The 27166-nt window shown below is 37.0% G+C and overlaps 1 long non-coding RNA gene across 2 annotated transcripts; it reads right to left on the bottom strand.

Annotated features, from left to right (window-relative positions):
- Positions 1-359: 359 nt before the first annotated feature.
- LOC116593756 lies at positions 360-27144 on the bottom strand. Of its 2 annotated transcripts, none has more exons than XR_004286952.1 (3): positions 26873-27144; positions 26534-26672; positions 360-394 (listed from the first exon to the last, which is right to left on the bottom strand). It is a non-coding gene; the product is annotated as an uncharacterized LOC116593756 (long non-coding RNA). The 2 variants fall into 2 exon arrangements; XR_004286951.1 differs by lacking the exon at positions 360-394 and adding an exon at positions 13344-13443.
- Between the last annotated feature and the right edge of the window lie 22 nt (positions 27145-27166).

The raw sequence follows: 27166 nt of genomic DNA, 5'->3' as shown, positions 1-27166 counted from the left end.
TGTTCCATGTGCACTCAAGAAGAATGTGTATCCTGATCTTATGGAATGTTCTGAATATATCTTTGATATCCATCTTCTGCTTAGATGATCTGTCCATTGCAGTGAGGGGGGGTGTTAAAGTCCTCTACTGTTATTGTATTATTATTGATGCATTTCTTTGATTTTGTTATTAATTGGCTTATATAATTGGCTGTTCTCATGTTAGGGGTATAAATATTTATAATTATTAGATCTTCTAGGGGTGCCTGGGTGGCTCAGTCATTAAGCATCTGCCTTCAGCTTGATCCTAGAGTCCAGTTATCAAGACCTGCATTGGGTTTCCTGCTCAGCAGGAAGCCTGCTTCTTCCTCTCCCTCCATCCCTGCTTGTGTTACCTCTCTCACTGTGTCTCTCTCTGTCAAATAAAGTCTTTTTTAAAAAAAGATCTTCTTGTTGGAAAGACCCTTTAATTATGATATAGTGTCCTTCCTCATTTCTTATTACAGTCTGGTTTACAATCTAATTTGTCTGATATAAAGATTGCCACCCCAGCTTTCTTTTGGTGTCCATTAGAATGATAAATGGTTTTCCATCTGCTCACTTTAACCCACTGAGCCACCCAGGCGCCCCTCATCTGCTCACTTTAAATCTGGAGGTGACTTTAGGTCTAAAATGAATCTCTTAAAGACAGACTATCAATGGCTCTTGCTTTTTTATTCAACCCGATACCCTTGCTTTTTTATTCAATCTGATACAAGCCCAGCTAGTATCTTTTGATTGGGGCATTTAGCCCACTTACATTCAGAGTAACTATTGAAAGATATGAATTTACTGCCATTGTATTACCTATAAAGCGACTGTTATTGTATATTGTCTCTGTTCCTTTCTGGTCTATGTTACTTTTGGGCTCACTCTCTGCTTAGAGAGCCCCTTTTAACATTTCTTATAGGGCTGGTTTGGTGATCACAAATTCTTTTACTTTGTTTGTCCTGGAAGCTTTTTATCACTCCTTCTATTTTGAATGACATCCTAACTGGATAAAGTATTCTTGGCTGCATATTTTTCTCATTTAGCACCCTGAATATATCTTGCCAATCCTTTCTGGCCTTCCAGGTCTCTGTGAATAGGTCTGCTGCCAGGCTAATGTTTCTACCTTTGTAGGTTATAGACTTCTTGTCCCAAGATGCTTTTGGAATTTTCTCTTTGTCTCTGAGATTTGTAAGTTTCACTATTATATGTCAGGATGTTGATCCATTTTTATTGATTTTGGGGGGGTTCTCTGGGCCTACTGGATTTTGATGTGTGTTTCCTTCTCCAGACTAGGGGAGTTTTCAGTTATAATTATTATCTTCTGCTTCCTTTCTCTTTCCTCATCTTCTGGGATCCCAATTATTTTAATATTGTTTCATTTTATGGTATCACTTTGTCTCTCAAATTCTCCCCTCATGATTGAATAGTTGTTTATCTCTCTTTTGCTCAGCTTCTTTATTCTCCATCATTTGGTCTTCTGAATCTAATTCTCTCTTCTACCTCATTTATCCTAGCAGTTATAACCTCCATTTTTTATCGCCTCTCATTAATAGTCTTTTTATTTTGACTAGGTTAGATTTTAGTTCTTCTATTTCTCCAGAAAGGGATTTTCTAGCATCTTATATTCTTTTTTCAAGCCCAGCTAATATCTTTATAATTGTTATTCTGAACTCTAGCTCTGACATCTTACTAATGTCCATATTGATTAGGTCCCTGGCAGGCAGTACTGCTTCTTGTTCTCTTTTTTGAGGTGAGTTTTTCTGTCTTGTCATTCTTGCAGAAAGTGGTGGCTTTTCTATTTGTAGAGTTACATCTATTCTTTTCTTCAATCTCCAGTTGAGTTCAGAGGTGTTCAGAATAATTTGATAGCAATCTAGTTGAATTCCTGGGACCAGAGGAAATTAAGGTCTGCTCCTCTGCCATTTTGGGTTCTCATCTTACTGACTTTTAAAATCACTTGTCAAGTTCTTGGAAAAATACTGTTGGGATTTTGATTGGATTGCATTGAACTTATAGATCAATTTGGGAAAACAGGTTTTTAAAAATTTTTTTAATTTTTTAATAAATATATAATGTATTTTTAGCCCCAGAGGTACAGGTCTGTGAATCGCCAGGTTTACACACTTCATAGCACTCAGCACAGCACATATCCCCGCCCAATGTCCATAACCCCACCACCCTCTCCCGACTCCCCTCCCCCCAGCAACCCTCAGTTTTGTGAGATTAAGAGTCTTCTATGGTTTGTCTCCCTCCCGATCCCATCTTGTTTCATTTATTCTTTTCCTACCCCACAAACCCCCCACATTGCATCTCCACTTCCTCGTATCAGGGAGATAATATGATAGTTGTCTTTCTCCAATTGACTTATTTCACTAAGCATAATACCTTCTAGTTCCATCCATGTCGTTGTTAATGGCAAGATTTCATTTCTTTTTTTTTTTTTAAGATTTTATTTATTTATTTGACAGAGAGAGATCACAAGTAGGCAGAGAGGCAGGCAGAGAGAGAGGAGGAAGCAGGCTCCCTGCCGAGCAGAGAGCCTGATGTGGGACTCGATCCCAGGACCCTGAGATCATGACCTGAGCCGAAGGCAGCGGCTTAACCCACTGAGCCAAATCTAAAATCTTTGGGATGCAGCAAAAGTGGTTCTAAGAGGGAGGTTTATAGCAATACAGGCCTACCTCAAGAAGTAAGAAAAATCTCAAATAAACAACTTAACCTCACATTTAAAGAAACCAGAAAAAGAACAACAAATAAAACCTAAAACCAGCAGAACGAAGGAAATGATAAAGATCAGAGTAGAAATAAATGACATAGAAATCAAAAACACAACAGAATAGATCGATGAAACTAGGAGCTGGTTCTTTGAAAAGAGGAACAAAATTGATTAACCTTTAGCCAGACTCATCCAAAAAGTGTGTGCATGAGAGAAAGGGAAAACAAATAAACAAAATCACAAATGAAAGAGGACAAATAACAACCAATACCACAGAAATACAAATGACTGTAAGAGAGAATTATGAAAAATTATTTGCCAACAAATTGGAAAACATAGGAGAAATGGATAAACTCCTAGAAACATATAACCTTCCAAAATGGAACAAATAGAAATAGAAAATAGAAATAGAAATAGAAATAGAAAATTTGAACAGACCAATTACCACCAATGAAATTGAATCAGTAATTACAAAATTCCCAACAAACAGAAGTCCAGGACCAGAAAGGCTCACAGGCGAATTATACCAAACATTTAAAGAAGAGTTAATACCTATTCTTCTCAAACTATCCCCCCCGCCAGAAAAAAAGAAGAAGGAGAAAAGCTTCCAAATTCATTCTATGATGCCAGCATTACCCTGATACTAAAACCAGTTGAAGACACTATGAAAGACAACTACAGGCCCTATCTCTGATGAACAAAGATGCAAAAATCCTCAATGAAATATTAGCAAACTGAATCTAAGAATACATTATAAAAATCATTCACCACAATCAAGTGGGATTTATTCTTGGGATGCTAACATGGTTCAATATTCATAAATCAATCAAGATGATACATCACATCAATAAGAGAAAGGATAAAAACCATATGATCATTCTAATAGATGGAGGAAAACGTATATGACAAAGTACAACATCCATTCATGATAAAAACATGCAACAAAGTAGGTCTAGCAGGAACATACCTCAACATAATAAAGGTTTTTTTTTTTTAAAAGATTTTTATATATTTATTTGACAGAGAGAGACAGCGAGAGAGGGAACACTAGCAGGCAGAGTGGGAGAGGGAGAAGCAGGCTTCCCACTAAGAGGGGAGCCCAATACAGGGCCTGATCCCAGGACCCCGGGATCATGATCTGAGCCAAAGGCAGACTGAGCCAGCTATGCGCCCCAACATAATAAAGGTTTTATATGAAAAATTCACAGCAAATATCATAATCGATGGTGAAGAAGTGAGAGCTTCCCCCCTAAGGTTAGGAATAAAAGGAGGATGTCCACTTTCACCACTTTTACTCAACATAGTACTAGAAGTCCTACCCATGGCAATCAGAGAATACAAGGCATCCAAATTGGTAAGGAAGAAGTAAAAATGGCACTATTTGCAGATGACATGATACTATATAGCGAGAACCCTAAAGATTCCACCAAAAAACTACTAAAACTGATAAACGGATTCAGTAAAGTCACAGGATATAAAATCAACGTACAGAAATCTGTTGCATTTGTATACACTAATAATGAAGCAATCAAAAAGAGAAATTAAGAAAACAGTGTCATTTACAATTGCACCAAAACCAATAAAATATCAGAAATAAACTTAACCAAGGAGATGAAAGACCTGTACTCTGTAAACTATAAAACATTTATGAAAGAATTTGAAGATGACGCAAAGAAAGAAAAAGACCACCTATTCTCAGCAGTTGTATATACTACCCAAAGAAATCTACACATTTAAGCAATCCCTATGAAAATACCAACAGCATTTTATTTATTTTATTATTTTTTTAAGAGATCAGAGAGAGAGATCACAAGTGGCAGAGAGCCATGGGGAAGCAGGCTCCCTGTTGAGCAGAGAGCCCGATATGGGGCTCGATCCCAGGACCCTGAGATCATGACCTGAGCTGAAGGCAATGGCTTAATCCACGGCGCCACCCAGGCGCCCCACCAACAGCATTTTAAACAGAACTAGAACAAACAATCCTAAAATTTGTATGGAATCATAAAAGATCCTGAGTAGCCAAAGCAGTCTTGAGAAAGAAAAAACAAAATCGATGTATCACATTTCTAGATCTCAAGTTATATTACAAAGCTGTAGTAGTCAAAAGAAGATGGTGCTGGCACAAAAATAGAAACATATTATCAACAGAGCAGAATAGAAAACCCAGAAATAAACCCATAATTATATGGTCAATTAATTTTTGACAAAGGAGGAAAGACTACACAATGAAAAAAAAGACAGGTCTTCAAAAAGTGGTGTTGGATGGGATATCTGGATGCCTCAGTCAGTTGGGTGTCTGACTCTTGGTTTCCACTCAGGTCATGATCTCAGGGTCCTGGGATCAGACCCTGCACCTAGCTCCATGCTGAGCATGGAGTCTGCTTGTCCCTCTCCCTCCTACTCTGCTCCTCCCCCAACTCACGTGCTCTCTCCCTCTTTCTCTCAAATGAATGGATGAAAAATTTAAAAACAAAAGTGGTATTGGGAAAACTGGACAGCTACATGCAAAAGAATGGAACTGGACCACTTTGTTATACCATACACAAAAATAAACTCAAAATGGATTAAAGACCTAAATGTGAAACCTGAAACCATAAATATCCTTGAAGGCAGTAATTTCTCTGACATTGGCCATAGCAACATTTTTCTATATATGTCTCCTGAGGCAAAGGAAATAAAAGCAAAAATAAACTATTAGGACTATATCAAAATAAAAACTTTGGAATAGCAGAGGGAACAGTCAACAAAACTAAAAGGCAAGTTACTGAATGGGAGAAGATATTTGTAAATAACATTATCTGATAAAGGGTTGGTATCCAAAATATATAAAGAAGTTATAAAACTCAACACCCAAAAAAACAAATAATCTAACTAAAAAATGGGTGGAAGACATGAACATGAACATGAGTTTTTCCCAAAGAAGACATCCAGATGGACAACAGACATGAAAAGACATTCATCATCACTGATCATCAGAGATATGTGAAATCAAAATTATAATGAGCTATCACCTCACACCTGTCAGAATGGCTAAAATCAAAAACATAAGAAAAAAGTGTTGGCAAAGATGTGAAGAAAAAGGAGCCCTTGTGCACTGGTGGTGGGAATAAACACTGGTGCATCCACTGTGGAAAAGAGTATGGAAGTTCCTCAATAAGTTAAAAATAGAACTATTCTGGGGATGCCTGAGTGGCTCAGTCAGTTGAGCATCCAACTCTGGTTTTGGCTCAGGTTACAATCTCACGGTTGTGGGATTAAGCCCTGAGATGGGGTCTGCACTCAATGCAAAGTCTCCTTCAGATTCTTAACTCCCTCCCCGTCTCTTTGCCCCTCTCCACTCATGCACGTACTCTCTCTAAAATGAACAAATAAAATTTTAAAAAGAAAATAGAACTACTCTATGATCCATTAATCACACTACTGGGTATTTTTTTTTAAGATTTTATTTATTTATTTATTTATTTATTTGAGAGAGAGAGAGCTCACACAAGCAGGAGGTGTGGTAGGCAGAGGGAGGAGGGAAGAAGAGGGAAAAGCAGGCTCCCCACTGAGCAGAGAGCCTGATGAGGAGCTCAGTCCCAGGACCCTGAGATCATGACCCGAGCTGAAGGTAGAGGCTTAACCAACTGATCCATCCAGGCACCCCACAGTACTGGGTATTGACCCAAGGAATACAGAAAAACGAATTCAAAGGAACACATGCACTACTATGTTTATTGCAGCATTATTTACAATAGCCAAATTATGGAAGCATTCCAAGTGTCCATCCATAGATGAATGGACTGGTGCCTAGGTGGCTTGGTTGATTAAGCATCTGCCTTTGGCTCCGATCATGATCAGGGTCCTGGGAACCCAGTCCCGTATCAGAACAGGGCGTCTGCTTCTTCCTCTCCCTCTGCTTGCTGCTCCTGCTGCTTGTAGTCTCTCTGTCAAATAAATAAATAAAATCTTTTTTTTTTTTTCTTAAAAATTTTATTCATGTATGACAGAGATAGATAGTGAGAGAAGGAACACAAGCACAGGGGAGCTGGAGAGGTAGAAGTAGGCTCCCCACTTAGCAGGGAGCCTGATGTGGGGCTTGATACCAGGACCCTGGGATCATGACCTGAGCCGAAGGCAGACGCTTAATGACTGAGCCACCCAGGTGCTCCAAAATAAATAAAATCTTTTTTAAAAAATTGGATGAATGGATAAAGGAGATGTGCTGTGTGCACACATATGCACACACACACACAGGGAAATATTATTAAGCCATAAAAAGGAATGAAATTTTGCCATTTGCAATGACATGGATGGAGGTAGAGAGTATAATACTAAGTGAGATATCAATCAGGGAAAGACAAATACCATATGATTTCACTCATAGGTGGAATTTAAGAAACAAAAAAATTAGCAAAGAAAAAAAGAGGCAGAGAGAGACAAACCCTTAACTATAGAGAGCAAACAGATGGTTATCAGAGGGAATGAAGGTAGTGGAGATGGGTGAAAGAGGTGATGAGGATTAAAGAGTATAACTATCATGATAAGCACTGAATAATGTATAGAATTATTAAATCACTAAATTGTACACCTTAAACTAATTTAACACTGTACGTTAACTATGCTCAAACAAAAACTTAAAAATACTGGAAAAGAACCAGTAAGAAAAAAAGATAATGGGGGATGGAATGGATAAAAATGTAAGACCCATCTATATATGGTTCCTATAAAAGACTCACTTCATACCTAAATACACATACAGACTGAAAGTGAAGAAACAGAAAAAGATATGCCATACAAATGCAAAAAAAAAAGGGCGCCTGGGTGGCTCAGTGGGTTAAAGCCTCTGCCTTCAGCTCAGGTCATGATCCCAGGGTCCTGGGATCGAGCCCCGCATCGGGCTGTCTGCTCCGCGGAGAGCCTGCTTCCTCCTCTCTCTCTCTCTGCCTGCCTCTCTGCCTACTTGTGATCTCTGTCTGTCAAATAAATAAATAAAATCTTTAAAAAAAAAAAAAATTAAAAAAAAAATGCAAAAAAAACAACAAAAAGCCAGGGTTTTGAATGTTAAACCCCCCTTGCATTTCCGGAATACACCCAACTAGACCCTGTATATTATCTATTTAATACACTGTTGGATTCAGTTTCTAATAATTTACTTATAATTTTTGTGTCTGTGATAATGATACTGGCCTGTAATTTTCTTTCTTCCCCTATCTGGTTTTGGTATCAAGGCTATCATGGTCTTATGTAAAGACTGGTGAATATTTCTACTTTTTCTAAGTTCTAGAAAAGTTTATATAAGATTTAACCAAGCTATGGGGCGCCTGGGTGGCTCAGTGGGTTAAGCCTCTGCCTTCTGCTCAGGGCTCTCTGCTCAGCAGGGAGCCTGCTTCCTCCTCTCCGTTTGCCTCTCTGCCTACTTGTGATCTCTGTCTGTTAAGTAAATAAATAGAATCTTTTAAAAAAAATTTAACTAAGCTAGTTTTTTAAAGCAAATAAATAAATAAATAAATAGTAAGAAGTTAGTCTTTGAAAATATGGATGAACATCTAACTAAAGCTATCTAAGTTGGGGGCTTTAATCACTGACTGAATTTATTTAATGGTGCTTTCAGCAGCAAATACTGGAATATCCATGAAACAATGGCTTAAACAATAAAGATATTTAATTATTTCTTCTAACTAGAACACTCACCAGAAAAAAGTGTTAACAATTGTTTTTCTCACTCTTGAGGGTATTGCCTATGAACGATACTATAACAGAAAATGTAAAACATTTGTATATACATCTGAGCAGGCTCAAGTTTATACATGAACCAAAGGAAAATAAGGAATGAGCTTTTGGAAATCAAACAATAAAATCTTATTTGATAGGTGTTACAGTCTAAGTTAAACATACATACATATGTGGGAATATATTTTACACATAGAATCAGAGAAAGAGTTCTGTTTTTTGTTTTTTGTTTTTTTTTTTGACAGAGAGAAATCACAAGTAGATGGAAAGGCAGGCAGAGAGAGAGAGGGAAGCAGGCTCCCTGCTGAGCAGAGAGCCCGATGCGGGACTCAATCCCAGGACCCTGAGATCATGACCTGAGCCGGAGGCAGTGGCTTAACCCACTGAGCCACCCAGGAGCCCCAAGTTCTGTATATTTTTGTGCCTGAGATAGAACCAATGCACTATACAATTAAATTTTTGTACATGTGAAAAAACAGAATTAGTGACTTTGAGTTCTAATCCTAGCTTGCTTTCTTTATGGCTAAAGTATTAATGTCCAAATCTTGTACTTTTGAATTCTTAGGGCCTAATACAGTACATAAACAGTTTATAGAAAGTCTGTTCTTCATTAGAATAGGAATACCAATACACACATAATAAAGTTGGTATGATTGGTCTGATTGATTGAGAGTATTTTGTGTTTCAGCAGATGGTTTCAAAATAGGAACTGGTAATTTTTCTGCAATACCCCAAACATACATTAAGATAATTGTACACTTAACTGAGAATCTGTTGTTTGCTAATAGTGATGTTCAGATCTTCCCAATAAATAGCTAGGGCATTTTGAAAAGTTTTTCTGCCTTTAGGAATAAAAGTGATTGTGAAAGGGCAGGTGTGTTGGGGAGCAGGGAGGAGGAACCAGAAGCACTGGTTAAATTAAGTAGTACCACTATCTCTTTCACAGGATAAAGGTGGGAGAAGGTAAAGAGGGCCAGAATCTGGTAATTTAAGGTGACAGACACTAATAAAAGTGTCTTTGAATTTAAAAGCTACAGCACGAGAGGACATAATTAAATTACACAAGGACAAAGAAGGATAGAGAAAGTCTAAAGGGTGTTCTCAGGTCAGCCTTCCACTACAGCCGAGTACTGTTCTCACAGAGTTCCCTAGAGAGTCTTCTACCAGTAAGTGACATTTGAGGTATTAAACATGTGAGATAGGATTGGACACCTTGAGCATATGATCCTTAAGGGGCTGACAGCGCTTACTTCCTGCTGAACTAGTTTCTTATCCTAGGGTCTAATCCCTGAGCTCAGATGTTCTCCTATTTTCCAGTACTCTACAAACTTCTAACATTTTGTTTCTAAAAGAATGAGGAAGAACTAACAGATCAGCTTCTGCTATGGGGTATGCAAGTTACCTCCAGAAAATTAAGCCTATATGAGGAAGGATGGGGTGAAATGGAAAAGGAACCTAATATTTACTCAGTGTATTATATGCTAAGAAGAGTACTAGGTGTCATTTAACTTAATCTTCACGACAACACTGTCACCCAAGTATTATTATTGCCAAGGATGGAGCTGAGATTTAGAGAAGCTAAGAAACTTGCCCCTTAATTCATATGAAGAAGTCAAAGAGATGAAATGCAAATGGATTCTGACTCCAAAGCCTATGCTTATTCCAGCAGAGCAAGGAATTCCTCCTACCCAAGTGTTAATGCATGGGTGTTTCCCTCCCCTTAATAATGCATCATCTCCCTGGTTCTGTAACATTTCTACAACAGAGCAACTTTTTACTGAAACGATTTAACATTCTGCAAACTAAGAATGTGACAAAAACCCAGAGGCTTATGAAGTTCAGGAATATCAGTATACATGTATTTAAAATCCAGAAGATTGAAAGGAAGTATATTAATCTGCCAACAATAAGTTTTTCAAAAAGGAAAATCACTTCCTCCTTCATTTATTGGAATTGCTTGGAAGCAGAAGTCAGGAAATCCCCTTCCTTGATTTGTGGTACTTATGGTTGTTATTCCCAAAGAACAGAATTTATTTTGCTTTATCCCCTGAAAATTTCAGTATTTTTTTCATTCTTCATTAATAGAACATAGTTTTGGTTGCTTTAAAGATTTCTGCATGACAAGAGTTTATTTTATTCCCTTTTCGACATTCTGAGAAAATGAAGCTATAAGCAAAGGATGCCTAATTACTTCTTATACTTTAAAAAAAGGTATATTCCGGGACACCTGTCTGGCTTAATCTGTAGAGCATGTGACTCTTGAGCCTGGGGTTTTGAGTTCAAACCCCACCTTGTGTGTAGAGATTACTTTAAAAAAAATGTATATTCCCTATAATGATAACTTACTATCCTAGGAATTACTTATGGGAAAATACCTTAATACACATATACATTTCTGGCTTAAATAATAGTTGGGAAGAATGCAAATTGCTCACATGTTTAGGATTCAGCCCTTTTCCATAAAACCCAAGAATAACTTCAGAATACTTTTTACAAAAGTAAAATAAATTATTTTCATTACTGAAAGATTATTGTTGACATACAGTTTATTTATTTTTTTTTAAAAGATTTTATTTATTTATTTGACAGAGATCACAAGTAGGCAGAGAGAGTGAGGAGGAAGCAGGCTCCCTGCTGAGCAGAGAGCCCGATACGGGACTCGATCCCAGGACCCTGAGATCATGACCTGAGCTGAAGGCAGCGGCTTAACTCACTGAGCCACCCAGGAGCCCAAGTTGACATACAGTTTAAAAGAATAGAATAAAATGTCCAAAAATAGATCAGCACAGGAGTGCCTGGCTGGCTCAGTCAGTAGAGCATGTGATGCATGATCTCAGGATTGTGAGTTCAAGCCCCACATTGGGTGTAGAGTCTCCTTAAAAAAATTAAAAAATAAAACAGACCAACACAAAATATTAATTTATACAAATGAATTACAAAAGTAATTTAATGGGGGGGCAGATAGTCTTTTCAATAAATGGTGCTAGAACAACTAGGTGTCCATATGAAAAAAAGCCTTGACCCTGACCTCATACTGTATGCCAAAATATTAACTTGAAATGGATCAGAGACCTATAAGTAAAAGCTAAAACTATAAAACTGCTGAAACTATAAAACATAGGTGAAAATCTTCACAACCTTGGGTTGGACAAAGATTTCTTAGAATGCAAAAAGCGTAAGTCATAAAAGAAAAAACTGATACAGCATACTTCATCAAAACTTAAAACTATTTTTTGAAAGATACTCTTAAGAAAAATTAAGAAAAAGACCATACATAATCACAGGGTCCTGAGATAGAGCCCTGCATTGGGCTTCCTGCTCAGTGGGGAATCTTTTTCTCCCTCTGCCTCCTCCCCACTGCTCATGCTCTGTCTCTCACTCTCTCTCAAGTAAATAAATAAAACCTTAACAAAAAATAAAAGAAAAAGAAAAAAGAAACAGACCACAGACTGGAAGAAAATACTTTCAAAGCAGATATCTAATTAAAAAAACCTATATCCAGAGTATATAAATAATTTTTACAACTCAATAATAAAAACAATCCACTTAATAAATAGGCAAAAGACTTCAACAGATACGCCACCAAAAAAGACACTTGAAAGACAAATAAGCACAAGAAAAGATGTGCAACTTCATTAGTTGTTAGGGAAATGCAAATTAACAACAATGAGATATCACAGCACCCACTAGAATGGCTAATATTTATTTATTTATTTTTAAAAAAAGATTTTTTTTATTTATTTATTTGACAGACAGAGATCACAAGTAGGCAGAGAGGCAGGCAGAGAGAGAGGGGGGAGCAGGCTTCCCTGCTGAGCAGAGAGCCAGATGCGGGACTTGATCCCAAGACCCTGCAATCATGACCTGAGCCGAAGGCAGCGGCTTAACCACTGAGCCACCCAGGCGCCCCTAGAATGGCTAATATTTAAAAGACCAACAATATTAAGTACAGTGGAGAATGGGGAGAAAATAGAACTCTTATACATTGCTGGTAGGAATACAAAACAGTACACTCACTTTGTAAAAGTCTGGCAGTTTTTAAAAAAAAGTTAAAATGCCTGTTACAGTGCAACACACTCCTAAGTATTTACTCCAGAGAAATGAAAACAGATGTCCATATTAAGACTGGTGTATGTAAATGATCACAGCAGCTTTGTTAATAATAGTCCTAAACTAGAAATGTCCTTCAACTGCTGAACTGATAAATTATGGTATGTCCACATAAAGGAATATACAACTTACAACTGAAAAGGAATGAACCATTGCTACATAAAACAACCTGGATAATCTCAAAAGGATTATATTAAGTGAAAGAAGCCAGAATTAGACACAAAAAACTATAAACATTTATATGAAATTCTAGTAAAGTCAAAATTGTGACAACAAAAAGTAGATCAGTCGATGCCTCGGGCAGGAGAGATTGGGGGAGGGTACTGATGAAAAAGGGGCACTAGTGAAAATTTGGGGGTGACAGAAATATTGTACATCTGAATTGTCCTGGTGGTTACACTGCTATACACATTTGTCAAAAACATACAAAAATGTATACTTAAAAACTGATGAATCTTATTGTATGTAAAGCATACCTCAAAAAAGTTTAATTTTTAAAAATGGTTCTCTTCCTTTGTGAGAATCAAAGATTTAGAATAGACATATTTCTAATCATGTTACACTATTAAAGATTCAATAATGTCCTTTCCTTCACAGTTTTAAAGATAAAGATGGGAAGGCCATTTTTTGAGGCAAAAGTATCTGATAAATGCATTATATATATATGTCATATATATATCATGTAATATATAGTAAATAGGCAATTCTAAAAGAATTTAGATAAGAACCACAAAGCTTCTCAAATTAAATTTTCATCCCTCTATTAAGATTTGAAAAAAATAGGGGCACCTGGGTGGCTCAGTCAATTAAGCGTCCAACTCTTGGTCTCAGCTCAGGTCTTGATCTCAGGATCGTGAATTCAAGCCCTGTATTGGGTTCTACACTGGGCACAGAACCTACTTTATAAAAAAAAATTTTTTTTAAATACACAGACTAATTTTTTCATACATACATATCAAAATGATTCCTTATGGACCAACCCAAAAAGGCAAATTAACCTAATAGTTTACTATAAATATATAACACTTTTAAGTTCAATTAAACTATAGTGTATTTTTGTGGTCACAAACTCTTACCTTTCTTTTCACATGTTTTCCCCTGATTTTTCTCTCTACTTAACTTAAAATAATAGTGATGGTTGGAAGATAATGTATTACATAATAAAACCTCTATTGTTTTTTGTTCTATACATTCTCCTAAAGCAATCTCATCCTTTCCAGGGCCCTTTGTTACGATTTTTATGCTGATGATTTTGACGTAGCTCAGAAGCAAATCCAAAGTTTTCTGAGGCCTGAAGCTTACACAATTAGAGAGACCTTCTTTAAAAAATTAATATAGCTTGGGGTGCCTGGGTGACTCAGTTGTTAAGCATCCGCTTTTGGCTCACGTCATGATCCCAGGGTCCTGGGATCCAGCCCCACATGGAGCCTTGCATTGAACCGGGCATAGATCAGGCTCCCTGCTCAGCGGGAAGCCTGCTTCTCCCTCTCCCACTCCCCCATCTTATGTTCCCTCTCTCACTGTCTTTCTATCAAAGAAATAAATAAAATCTTTTAAAAAAAAGAAAATTAATATAGCTCTTCAAATATAGAGTTGTTAGGGCCTGTCTCGGGGCCTTTTTTTTTTTTTTTTTAAGATTTTATTTATTTATTTCACACATGAGAGCGAGAGAGCACAAGCAAGGGAGCACCAGAGGGAGAAGGAGAAGAAGGCTCCCTGCTTCAATGCAGGACTTGATCCCAGGACCCCAGGATCATGACCTGAGCCAAAGGCAGATGCTTAGTCAACTGAACCACCCAGGTGCCCCCAAAATCAATTTTTCTGTTAAAGATTTTATTTATTTATTTGTCAGAGAGAGAGAGAGAGAGAGAGAGCACAAGCAGAGGGTGTGGCACATAGAGGGAGAAGCAGGCCCCCCATGGAGCAAGGAGCCCAATCCATGTCTCAGAGCCTTGAAAAGGACATTCACAAGAGAGGCCTGAAGGTTAATTTCATCAGTTTCACAGCAAATCTACCTCTGCTATAACTGTATCTTAAACTCAGATATTTCTTTTTTTTTTTTTTAAGATGTATTTATTTGGGAAAGAGAGCATGTATGCACATGCATAAGTGAGTGGGGAGAGGGACAGAGGGAGAGAGAGAGAATCTCAAGCAGATTCCTCACTGAGCATGGAGCCTGATGTGGGTCTTGATTCCACAACCCTGAGATCATGAGCTGAGCCAAAATGAAGAGTTGGACACTCAACCGAATGAGCCACCCAGGTGCCCCTGCCATCCTCTCCCATCCGATATTTCTTTTAGTGACTAGAACTATCCTCCATCTGCCTACTGGATATCTCTACTTTTAAGTTCCCCTTAAAACTAATAGGCCACAGTTGAGCTTGGTGTCTCTTCTTCCTACCCCCACCATTACCCCCAGGAAGTGGCTAGTTTTCCTACATTCTATTTTTCAGATTAGGAAATAGCATCAGCACCCATCCAGTTGTAGAAGTTACCACCATATCGAAGCAAAGCATCAATTCTTGACAATTCCTCTTCCAAATAAATTGACTTTTACCTCTCTCTAGTTCATCTGCTTCTCCCCAACTCCAATCCTACTCCCGTTCAGGCCATCAACTTCTCTCATCCAGTTATTCCAATACCCACCTAATGGGATGCCTGGCCTCCAGTTTAACCACCTTCCAAACTATTCATATTGCAACCAAAGTTAGTTCTAGAATACAATTCTGATCACATTATTCCCTAACTCAAATACTTTACTGTAGAAACTTCAATACATGTAAGATATTACTTAGCAGTATTGTTAAAAGATACAGATTTGGGGACTTTACCCTAGTGATTTTGATTCAATAGGTATGAGATAGAATACAGGAATGGGCATTTTAAACAAAATTTCTAGGTGTCTCTGTTATAGGTAATCCATACCTTAAGGTACAATGTTTAATGTTTCCCCAGTTGTCCTATAATAGAATTCAAACTCCTTAACATGCCTTCCAATGTCTTGTAAAATCTGGCCCCTGCTTACCTTTCCAGTTTTATCAGTAACTATCACCTTTTATTCCCTAGGCTAAACCATACTGAACCCCCTCTTTTTAAAGTAATCATAGCCCTATCATGCACAGTTTTCCCCTGTTGATCACACCCCATCCACCTCCTCCAGCGAACCAACCACACAAATATACCCTTCTCCCTTGCTAATTCCTATTTACTATTCAGTTTAGACATCAATTCCTCTAGAAGATTTCTGATTTCCAAGTCTGAGTTAAGTACCCCTTCTAAGAGCTACTGTAGCCTCCTACATTTTCCTCTATCACAGCATTTATCTAAAGCATTCTACTAACTCAATTATTTATCCCACTGAATCACTATCTTGTTCTCCACTGAATATCCCAGTGCTTGGCAATCCACCTGGCATTCATTAATTGAATAACAAAATTAATGACTTTTACTTAGAAGTATGAATGAAGTTAAGGGAAAGATGATGAAGAACCATATTTATGCATCGTAAAATATGTATACCAATGAACAAGTACCAGGAGAGACTATAGAAATATAACGGCAAATGAACAAGGAGGAAAATAAAGGATTTGAATAAGTAATTCAAACAAAGAAATCCAAATGGCCAAGAAATATCAAAAAAGAATATTTATTCTCATTTTTAATTAAACAAATGCAAATTAAAACAATGATATTCTCATTCCATACCTATCAAACTTATAAATATTTGAGTTCATAATTCCAACTTTTGGCAAAGATGTAGAGAAATGAGATCTCACACTGTAGATAAAAGGGTAAGCTGGAGGTATGTACCTAGAAACTCCAGCATACAGGGATGCCAGCATACAGTGGCTCAGTCGGTTAGGCTGCTGCCTTTGGCTCAGGTCATGATCCCAGGGTCCTGGGATCAAGTCCTGCATTGGGCTCCTTGTTCAGAGGGGAGCCTGCTTCTCTCTCTGCCTCTGCCTGCCACTCTGCCTAAGTGTGCTCTCTCTCAATCTGACAAATAAACAAATACAATCTTTAAAAAAAAAAAAAAAACCTCCAGCATACAAATATAAGAATGCCTTTTTAACATTGTTTATAATAGTAAAAAAATGGAAATAATCTAAATATCCATCAGCAGTGGCAGATATGTCAATAAGACATTTCAAAGCATGAACTAGAGTCACACGTATGAATATGGGTGGTCCCCCACAACAAAGAATAAAGCATTAGAAGATCTGAGGAAAATTACAAAATTCTGATAATCAAAATCAAAGAACTAAAATGGAAAAAACATTGCATGTTCACAGATAAGAAGAGTCACTACTGTCAAGATGCCAGTTCTTGGGCACCTGGGTGGCTCAGTGGGTTAAGCCTCTGCCTTCGGTTCAGATCATGCTCTCTGCTCAGCGGGGAGCCTGCTTCCCTTTCTCTCTCTGCCTGCCTCTCTGCCTACTTGTGATCTCTCTCTCTCTCTGTCAAATAAATAAATAAAATCTTAAAAAAAAAAAAAAAAGATGCCAGTTCTTTCCAAATTGATCTGTAGATTCAATGCAATTCCAACAAAAATCCCAGCAAGTTATTTTGTGGATATAAACTGATTCTAAAATTTATATGGAGAAGCAAAAGACCAAAATTAGCCAACATAATACTGAAAGAGATGAACAAATTTCGTGAACTGACTCTAATCAAGACAGTGTTGTATTGATGAAAAACAGATGGACTGATCAGTGGAACTGAATAGAGAGTCCAGAAATAGACCCACACAAATATAGTTAACTGAACTCTGACAAAGGAGAAAAGGCACTACAATGGCGCAAAGACAGTCTTTTCAACCAATGGTGCTGGAACAACTGAACATTCATAATGAAAATAATGAATCTAGACACAGACACTGTACACTTCACAAAAATTAACTTAAAAAGGATCATAAACCTAAGTGCAAAATGTACAACTATAAAACTCCAAGAAAATGACATAGGAGAAAACCTAGATGACGCTGGGTATGGCAGTGATGTTTTAGACACAATACCAAAAGCACAACCCATAAAAGAAATATGGATAATCTGGGGGCGCTTGGGTGGCTCAGTGGATTAAGCCACTGCCTTCGGCGCAGGTCATGATCTCAGTGTCCTGGGATCAAGCCCCGCATCGGGCTCTCTGCTCAGCAGGGAGCCTGCTTCCCCTTCTCTCTCTGCCTGACTCTCTGCCTACTTGTGATCTCTCTCTCTCTGTCAAATAAATAATAAAAAAATAAAATCTTAAAAAAAAGAAATATGGATAATCTGAACTTCAGTAAATTTTAAAATTTCTGTTATGTGAAAGACAATGTCAAGAAAATGAGAAGATAAACTACAGACCGGGAGAAGGTATTTGTAAAAGACACAACCAATAAAGGAGTATTATCTAAAATATTTTTAAGAATTCTTAAAACTCCACAATAAGAAAGCAATCTAATTACAAAATGGGCCAAAGACCTGAACAGGCATCTCACCAAAGACATACAGATACTGAGTAAGCATATGACAAGACGTTCCATATCATATGTCAGAAGAGAGATATAAATTAAGACGAGATGCCACTACATCCGTATTAGAACAGCCAAAATCTGGGACAGTGACAATACCAAATGCTGATGAGGATGTGGAACAACAGGAATTCTCATTCTTTGCTGGTAGGAATAAAAATGGTACAGCCATTTTTTAAAGTAGTTTGCAATTTCTTATAAAATTTAGAACCTATGAGAAGACATGAAGGAAATGTAAATGCATATTACTGAGTACAAGAAGCCAATCTGAAAGCGCTACATATTGTATGAGCCCAAGAACATGATATTCTTAGAAAAAGGCAAAACTATGGACACAACAAAAAGATCGGCAGTTGGGGGCATCAGGGTGGCTCACTTGGTTAAGCAACTGACGTCTTCCAACACCATGACTACAGGGCCATGGGATTGAGCCCTGCATCAGGCTCTGTGCTCAGCAGGGAGTCTACTCAAAATTCTCTCTCTCCCTCTATCTTTGCCCCCCCACCTCTCTCTCAAATAAAAAAATAAATCTTAAAAAAAAAAAATCATCAGGGGTTGCCAGGGTTTAAGTGGAAGGAGGAATAAATAGGTGGAGCACAGAGGATTTTAGGGCAGTAAAAACCCTCTGAATGATGCTATAGTAATGTATTTTGGTATAAACTAAAAATAAAAACACCAAAAGTGAACCCTAGTGTAAACTATAGACTGGATGATTGTGGCATGCTTACTTAAGTTCATACTTGGTAAAAAAATGAAAAAAAAAAAAAGAAGAAAAAAAGTACCATTCCATTTACCTGAAGGTAATGTAACATTATGTGTCAACTATACTTAAATTTTAAAAAGTTCTTTTTAAGATTTTTTTTATTTATTTGATACGGAGAGAGAAACAGAAGAGAGAATACAAGCAGGCGAAGCAGGAGAGGGAGAAGCAGGCTCCCTGCTGAGCAGGGAGGCCGATGTGGAGCTCGATCCCAGGACGCTGGGATCATGATGTGACCAAAGGCAGATGCTTAATGACTGAGCCACCCAGGCACCCCCCCAAATTTTTTTTAATATACCATTCTGGTGGGGGATGTCAATAGGACAGGCTATGCCTATATGGTGGCAAGGAATATATAAGAAATTTCTGCACTGTCCTCTCAATTTTGTGTGAAGCAAAAGCTGCTCTTAAAAAAAAAAATCTTAAATAAATAAAATCTTTAAAAAAAAAATCTTATGGGGGTGCCTGGGTGGCTCAGTGGATTAAGCCGGCTGCCTTCAGCTCAGGTCATGATCTCAGTGTACTAGGATAGAGCCCCTCAACAGGCTCTCTGCTCAGCAGGGAGCCTGCTTCCCCGCCCTCCCCTCTGCCTGCCTCTCTGCCTACCTGTGATATCTCTCTCTGTGAAATAAATAAATAAAATCTTAAAAAAAAAAAACTCTTTAATAAATAAATAAATAAATAAATAAATAAAACACCAAAACCATCATCTGATGATCTCAATCTGTGAATTTTTTCCAGTAAATTGTGTGTAATTTTGATATGTGATCTATTAAACTACCATTTCTCACCTCGTGCTAATGCCATTAAAATAAAACTTATTTCAGCTTTATCACTTCTGACTGCAATAGTGCTGTTTTTAAAAACTTTCTGTATTGTTGTAGGGGTTGTAATTCCACATTATTATCTATACATTTTTGAGAAGCACTGAAATTATGTCATGTTTTAAAATTTTATTTTAATGATACAATTTTCCTCTACCAACTATTCATGGTGAAGTCAATACTCCATAAATCTAAGGAGATAGTCCTAATAAATCAAAATAATTAAGATGCTTTGTTTCTGGAGCACCTGACTGGCTCAGTCAATAAAGCATGGAACTCCTGATCTCAGGGTTTTGAGTTCCAGCTCCATGCTGGGTGTGGAGACTACCTAAACAAATAAATAAAAGATGATTTGTTTCTAATAAAAAGACATACATTTATTACTTTTTAGTAATATATTCCTATACAGCGCTTTGAATTTATTAGTTGAATGTCTTTAAACATATTTGATTAAAATCTTTAACACAAGATTCATGCTTTCTTTTTCCTTTTTTTTAAAAAAGATTTTATTTATTTATTTGACACAGAGAAAGAGATCACAAGCAGGCAGAGAGGCAGGCAGACAGAGTGGGAAGTAGGGTCCCTGCCGAGCAGAGAGCCCAAAGTGGGGCTCGATCCCAGCAACCTGAGATCATGACCTGAGCTGAAGGCAGAGGCTTAACCCTCTGAACCACCCAGGTGCCCTGAGATTCATGCTTTCTAATACCAGTGTAAAATCCTCCAAATCTCTTATAGTATACCTAATTTTTTTACTTTCTGAATGTTATTTGATCTTGACTGCAATGCAAGAGAAAATAATGAAAATTCTTCAAGAATGTCAATCACTAAAGCAAGGTCTTACAAGAAATTAATGTTAACTAATTTCTTCACTAAATCAAAATAAAAAGAATGAGAAAAATGCACATGTAGTTAAGGATATGTCTGATATACAGCACCGGCAGTTTGTAAACTACATGCTACCCATCTCAACCTCAATATTTGACTAGTTTTAATAATTTCACGTTCTTTACAGTTTTTAACTCAATTTTAATTAGATTGGATCGGTGATAAAAAGACTAAATTTTTTTTAATAAAATATTTTTAATTTGACTAACTTATTTTGTTTCATATATTGAATTATAATTGATGACTTAGTGCCAAATGATGACTTCAAGAAAATTTTCTAATAAATTTGCAGCTTGACTCCAGACTTCCTTCCCACCATTGTACAAATGCCATTAGAACAAAACGCAATTACATTCCTTTTCAAACATTCATTACCAAAGCAACAGTCATTTAAAGCAGGCAATAATGTATCAGGAATACACTCCTTTGTGACTGATACCAATTCTTATAAAGCAAGAAATATTAGCAGTACAAAACCTGATTCAATTGTATACTGCAGAAAATTCACTAGGTGCTTTTCTTCAGAAGTGTAGATGCCTAATCAATTACAGCACATATCTGAAATTCTCTTCTACAATATTGCTAAATATCTTCATATAATTTCTTTTGCAATATGTCTTGTTCTTGTTGCACTGTATTGGGTATGTAAACAATTGCTTATATCCATTTTTTTCTCTTAATTTTATTGCCTCCCTATCAGATAAATGTCTATTATGTTTTACTAACCTGAAAGTCTATTAAAAACTTCTATCATAGTATCAATATCTTTATTATTTAGTTTTACACTAGATTAGAAACTGAGCCGATTCTAACAGATCTTGGATTTTAGTACAGTCATTAGAAAAATGCTGTTTTCTTTTTTTTCCCTACTTTTTTCTTTCTTTCTCCCCACCCTCCCCACCCCCAGGAAAGTCTGTCTATTTTTATTAGTACCATTGGGATTACTAAATATGCCCCGTATTCCCTGGATCGTGGACATACTTTTCTGCTGTCACTACTAAATGTTGAACTATCAAACCATCCATACATCCTACTTTATCTTCTTTTATTTCAAGCATTTGTACTGTTCCAAAAACAAACACTTGTTTTTCATTTCAATAATCTGGAAGCATAAGGTTATTTATTTCTTCTTTTGATGAACATGATGGTGTTTCTTCAATGAATGGTCACTCAATAATTTTGAAATTTTCCATTAGCTTAGGTATCCCACAGTTTTCACTCCTATCATTTTCTGTGTCTATTTTAAACTTCATTAAAAAATAAATATATATTCTTCAGATTTAAAAAAATAAGTCACTGTTACCTTGGCATTTTAGGGATCAGAATCTGAAAAATAATTTTGCTATCTTAGTAAAATTCAGAATACAACTTGGGAGTTAAGACAAAATTTTTGTTAATAATTTTAATATGCCTTTGGAAAAAGCATAAATTTCACTTTTTAAGTGGAAAAAAAAACTTTACTACATTGTAATTAGTTAAACCAGTAATTTTTTACCTTGCTTATTTACGGAGATCTGGTTAAAAATAAGTCATAGATGATTTGCTTGGCTTTTGGTTTTAAGTGTTTTAATGCAAATTTCTAAGAATATGCTAATATTTAGTTTCATCTTAAAGATTTAGAATCTTTATTTTCATTATTTTATTATTTTGAAATAGGTATACAGAAATAGGTATATAGAAATAATAGGTATATAATAGGAGTAATAGGTATGCAGCAGTGTTTTAATATATTACATATATCTGTAATATATATTAGCATACACATAAACATATATACATATATATAAAGTCAACATTTTGGGTACAGTTCAAAATTTCTATGTCTCTTCTATATCAACTATATTTTCTTTCCCCAAGAGTCTCTATGCCCAATACGGGGCTTGAACTCATGTCCTTAAGATCCAGTCACATACTCTACCAACTGAGCCAGCCAGGCACCCCTCAACTACTACATTATTTTAACCTTTGACCCCCCCTTCACCCATTTCTCTTACTTCCCACCTCTAGCAATCACCAATTTCTTTTCTGTATCCATGAGCTTATTTTGTTATTATTTTTAAGACTCTGTATAAGAAAACATACTGTAGGGTGGCCTGGGTGGCTCAGTTGGTTAACTGCCTTCAGCTCAGACCATGAACCTGGAGTTCCAAGATCGAGTCCCACATCTAGCTCCCAGTTCCTCAGGAAGTCTGCTTCTCCCTCTAACCTTCTCCCCATTCATGCTCTCTCTCACTGTCTCTCTCTCAAATAAATAAATAAAATCTTAAAGAACAAAAAAGAAATCATACTGTATTTGTCATTCTCTGACTTATTTCCCTTAGCCTAATCACCTCAAGATCCGCCCATGTTGTCTCAAATGACAAGATTTTATTTTTTTATGTCTGAATAATAATATCCTAGTATATAAAATATACTATATTTCATATTTTAATGATTTCTTTATCCATTAATCCATTGGTGGACACTTAGGTTGTTTCCACATCTTAGCTATTGCAAATAATGGTGCAACATGGGAATCTTTCTGAGCTAATGTTCTTGTCTTCTTTGGATATATATGCAGAAGTGGAATTACTGGATCATATGGTAGTTCTATTTTTAATATTTTGAAGAACATCATACTATTTGCCACAGCAGCCACACTGATTTACCTCCCATCAACAGAGCACAATAGTTTCCTTCTCTCCACATCCTTGCCAACTCTTGTTATTTCCTGTATTTTTATAATACCCATTCTAACAGGTGTGAAATGACATCTCATTGGGTTTTGATTTGCATTTCCTATGATTAACGACATTAAGTATCTTTTCAAGCATGTCCTTTTGGGAAAATGTTTATTTAGATCTTCTGCCTATTTTTTATACATTTTTAAAAAGCTTTTATTTATTTGAGATATGGGGTCAGGGGCAGAGGGAGAAGAAGAGACAGAATCTCAAACAGACCCCTCACTGAGCAGATCTGATGTGGGGCTCAATCCCAGGACCCCAAGATCATGACCTGAGCCCAAATCAAGAGTTGGACATTTAACCGACTGAGGCACTCAGGCACCCCATACTACCTATTTTTAAATTGGATTGTTTGCTTGTTTGCTATTTTGTTCTATGAGTTCTTAATATATTTTGGACATTAGCTCTTCACACATACTTAATTTGCAAGTATTTTCTCCCATTCAGTAGGCTGACTTTCCATTTCATTAATGGTTTCCCAGGCTTTGCAGATTTTAATATGATGTAGTCGCATTTATTTATTTTTGCTTTTGGTATTATATTAAAAAAAAAATATTGCCAAGGGGCACCTGGGTGGTTCAGTGAGTTAAGCCTTCAGCTCAGGTCGTGATCCCAGGGTCCTGGGACTGAGCCCCATTTTGGGCTTCCTGATCAATGAGGAGTCTGCTTCTCCCAATTCCTCTGCTCCCACCCCTCCCCTTCATCTTGTGCTCTTTCACATACACTCTCTCTCTCACATAAATAAATAAAATCTTTTTTAAAAATATTGCCAAGATCTATGTCAGGGAACTTACTGCCTATGTTTTTTCCTATGAGTTTTATGGTTTCAGGTCTTACATTCAAGTCTTTAATCCATTTTGACTTAATTTTGGTGTATGGTATAAAATAGTGGTAGAGTTTCATTCATTCCTTCACATGTAGCTGTCCAGTTTTCTAACACCATTTATTGAAGAGACCATCCTTTGCTCATTATGTATTTTTTACTCCTTTGTTGTAAATTTGTTGGCTTGGGTTTATTCCTGGGCTCTCTATTTTGTTCCATTGGTCTGTGGGTCTGTTTTTATACCAATACCATATTATTTTAAATATAATATAGTAAATGTTATATACTTTAAAATCAGGGTGCATCCTTTCAGCTTTGTTCTTTCTCAAGACTGCTTTGGCTATTTAGGGATTTTCATGGTTCCATACAAATTTTAGGATTATTTGTTCTATTTCTTTGAGAAATGCCATTTAAACTTTGATAGGGATTGCACTGAAACTGCAGATTGCTTTGGGTAGTAAGAACGTTTTAATAATATTGATTTTACCAGTCCATAAGCCCAAAATATCTATTTGTGTCCTTTTCAATTTCTTTCATTATTGTCTTAAATAGTTTTCAATATACAGATCTTTTGGGACGCCTGGGTGGCTCAGTTGGTTAAGCAGCTGCCTTTGGCTTGAGTCATGATCCCAGCGTCCTGGGATCGAGTCCCACATTGGGCTCCTTGCTTGGCAGGGAGCCTGCTTCTCCCTCTGCCTCTGTTTGCCAGTGTGTGCTCTCTCTCTCTGACAAATAAATAAAATCTTAAAAAAAAACAAAAACAAAACAAAACAAAATATAGATCTTTCACCTCCTTGGTTTAATTTATTCATAGGTATTTTATTCCTTTTGATGCAACTGTAAATGGGATTCTTTTATTTCTCTGTAAGTTTGTTATTAGTGTTGAGAACAGATTTTTGTGTATTGATTTTGTATTCTATAACTTTATTGAGTTCATATATTAGTTCTCACAGTTTTTTGATGGAGTCCTTGGCAGGATTTTAAACTAAAATAGTAACTTTGCTTTTTGGCCTATGTTTATATTTTGTGTGACCTGGTATTTCTTGAAAATTCATCAGTTTTAATTCACTCTTTTTCCAACAATACTTCACAAAATCAGACTATGAACAAATGCTTAATTACAATTTGATTCAGCAAAAAAGATGCTCACAACACTGTGAAAGAAGTGTAGTTCAAACAAACAAACAAACAAAGTGTAGTTCAGACATGAATGTTGGTTGATATTTTCACCTAAGTTAACCAGTAAGACAGAAATAAAATAGCAAAGAGGTATGTTAAAACTTCACCCATTTATCAAAGACATTAGCAACTTCTTTGCTGAATTGGACAACTACCTCAATTTTTTGTGCTGTTCACAATGTCAAGGCCAGGAATATGATACATTATTAAGTCTAATTCTGCATTATCAACATTCTCTCTACCAGACTGACTGTTTTTTAACTAAAGATTTACTGAAACATGGCCACACTCATTTTTAATGTAAGTGTTGAGTAGTTGTGACAAAGACCATATGTACTAGAAAGCCTAAAACATTTACTATTTGTTTATAGAAAAAGTTGCAGATACTTGGGCCTGGAAAATCAACAAAAGAATAAACTAAGCCGTTATTTGTAGCATTTGCCAACTTCCATGATGTAAATGTTCCTATTGCAGCCAATTTCAAAGTACAAATATGAACTCTCTGACCAGCAGAGTTGGGAAAAGATGTATATATTCCCACCATACAGGTAAAATACACACCCTCGGGGGCAGAGTTCTAAGTAAAACTAAGTTTAAAAAAAAAAAAAGTGATGAGTTTTGAGTATTTATTATCTGATTTTAACATACTTAATTGTAAATTTATACAATTCGATTTTATAACAGTGGTTATGTTTAACAACTGGCTTATAAAATCCCCCCAAATTTAGCAAACAGCCTTGAAAACTGGTAAAAGTCACCTGTGAGGTACTATTAGTTCTATGTTCAAAAGGTCACTAAGGGAGAATTTTGGGAGTAATTTGCCTCGTTGGTTAAGTGGCTATGACAAGATTCAAAGGTAGGTCTAAATAATCCAGGTTAGGCTTCTTAGCCTTCTTGGTGAATAAGGGCCCTTACTGGCTTGAGTTTTTACAAATTGAGTGTGTGTTTGTGACATCTATTGTGGGAACTAAGTCTGCAGGGGAATGCATTTTCTGGAGTACCATCTTAAAGTGATACTCCTTTACATTTCTACGCTTCCTGCCAGTTTTGCTAGACTTGATGCCTTGTACCTATCCAGAAATCAGTCTAGGCTGCATATCTGAAGGAAGAAGGGAATGGATTGGTCTATCCATCTGTTGTTGGAAATTTCTCTTATTAAATATATTCCTTAACTGCTTCAGGAAGTGTAAGTATAGGCATTTAGTACCACAAGCCCCTTGAAATACTCGTCAAGCTATATGAATTCCAAAAATCTTCAGAAAACTTGTGATCCGAAACCTTACCTTACGTGCGGTGCAGGAAAAGGAAGGACACTATCAGAGGGTACTCAACGCTGCTCACGGAACTGGGGCAAGAACTTGGGGACGGGAATGCCAACTGGTGGGCCTCCTGACGTACTCAATTTTTCACACAGCTCCAATTCTAAGTGTACAATAATAACGGTTAGAGCTGTTGAAGAACTAGATCCGCCCTGTCCAACCACTTAATTTTTACAAGAAAACACAGCCCTAGTGAGGTAAAGCGACTTGATGAACGGCAGGCGGGGCAGTCAGGGCTCATGTGCAGCTCTTCCACTACACCACACGGCCTCCTCCAAATAACCCTCTCTGCACAAAACTTACCCCGAAAGCACCAGGAACCTGGTTGGGGACTGACCTACAGTTGAACCTAGGTCAAACCGCCCAGTCGTTATTGATTCAAACTGCAGAAACTCTGGGTCAGAGTTAAGGCCAAAGCACAGAAGCACACTAAAGCAACGCGGCTCCCTCACAGAGAAGCCCGGAGCTTTAGAAGCAACCCTTGGAAAAGCAGCCACGCCTCTCACGACGCCAAACGTTGCGCGCAGCGGAGCATCCCGAGCAGCCGGGAACGCAGGGTACGCACCCGGTGGCGCGCACGCCCGCCCAGAGGCCGCA

Source organism: Mustela erminea, chromosome 6 (genome assembly GCF_009829155.1).
Source record: "Mustela erminea isolate mMusErm1 chromosome 6, mMusErm1.Pri, whole genome shotgun sequence".
NCBI classification, from domain to species: Eukaryota; Metazoa; Chordata; class Mammalia; order Carnivora; family Mustelidae; genus Mustela; species Mustela erminea.
Note: the sequence above shows the minus strand (reverse complement) of the source record. Positions and strands in the feature narration are given on the sequence as shown.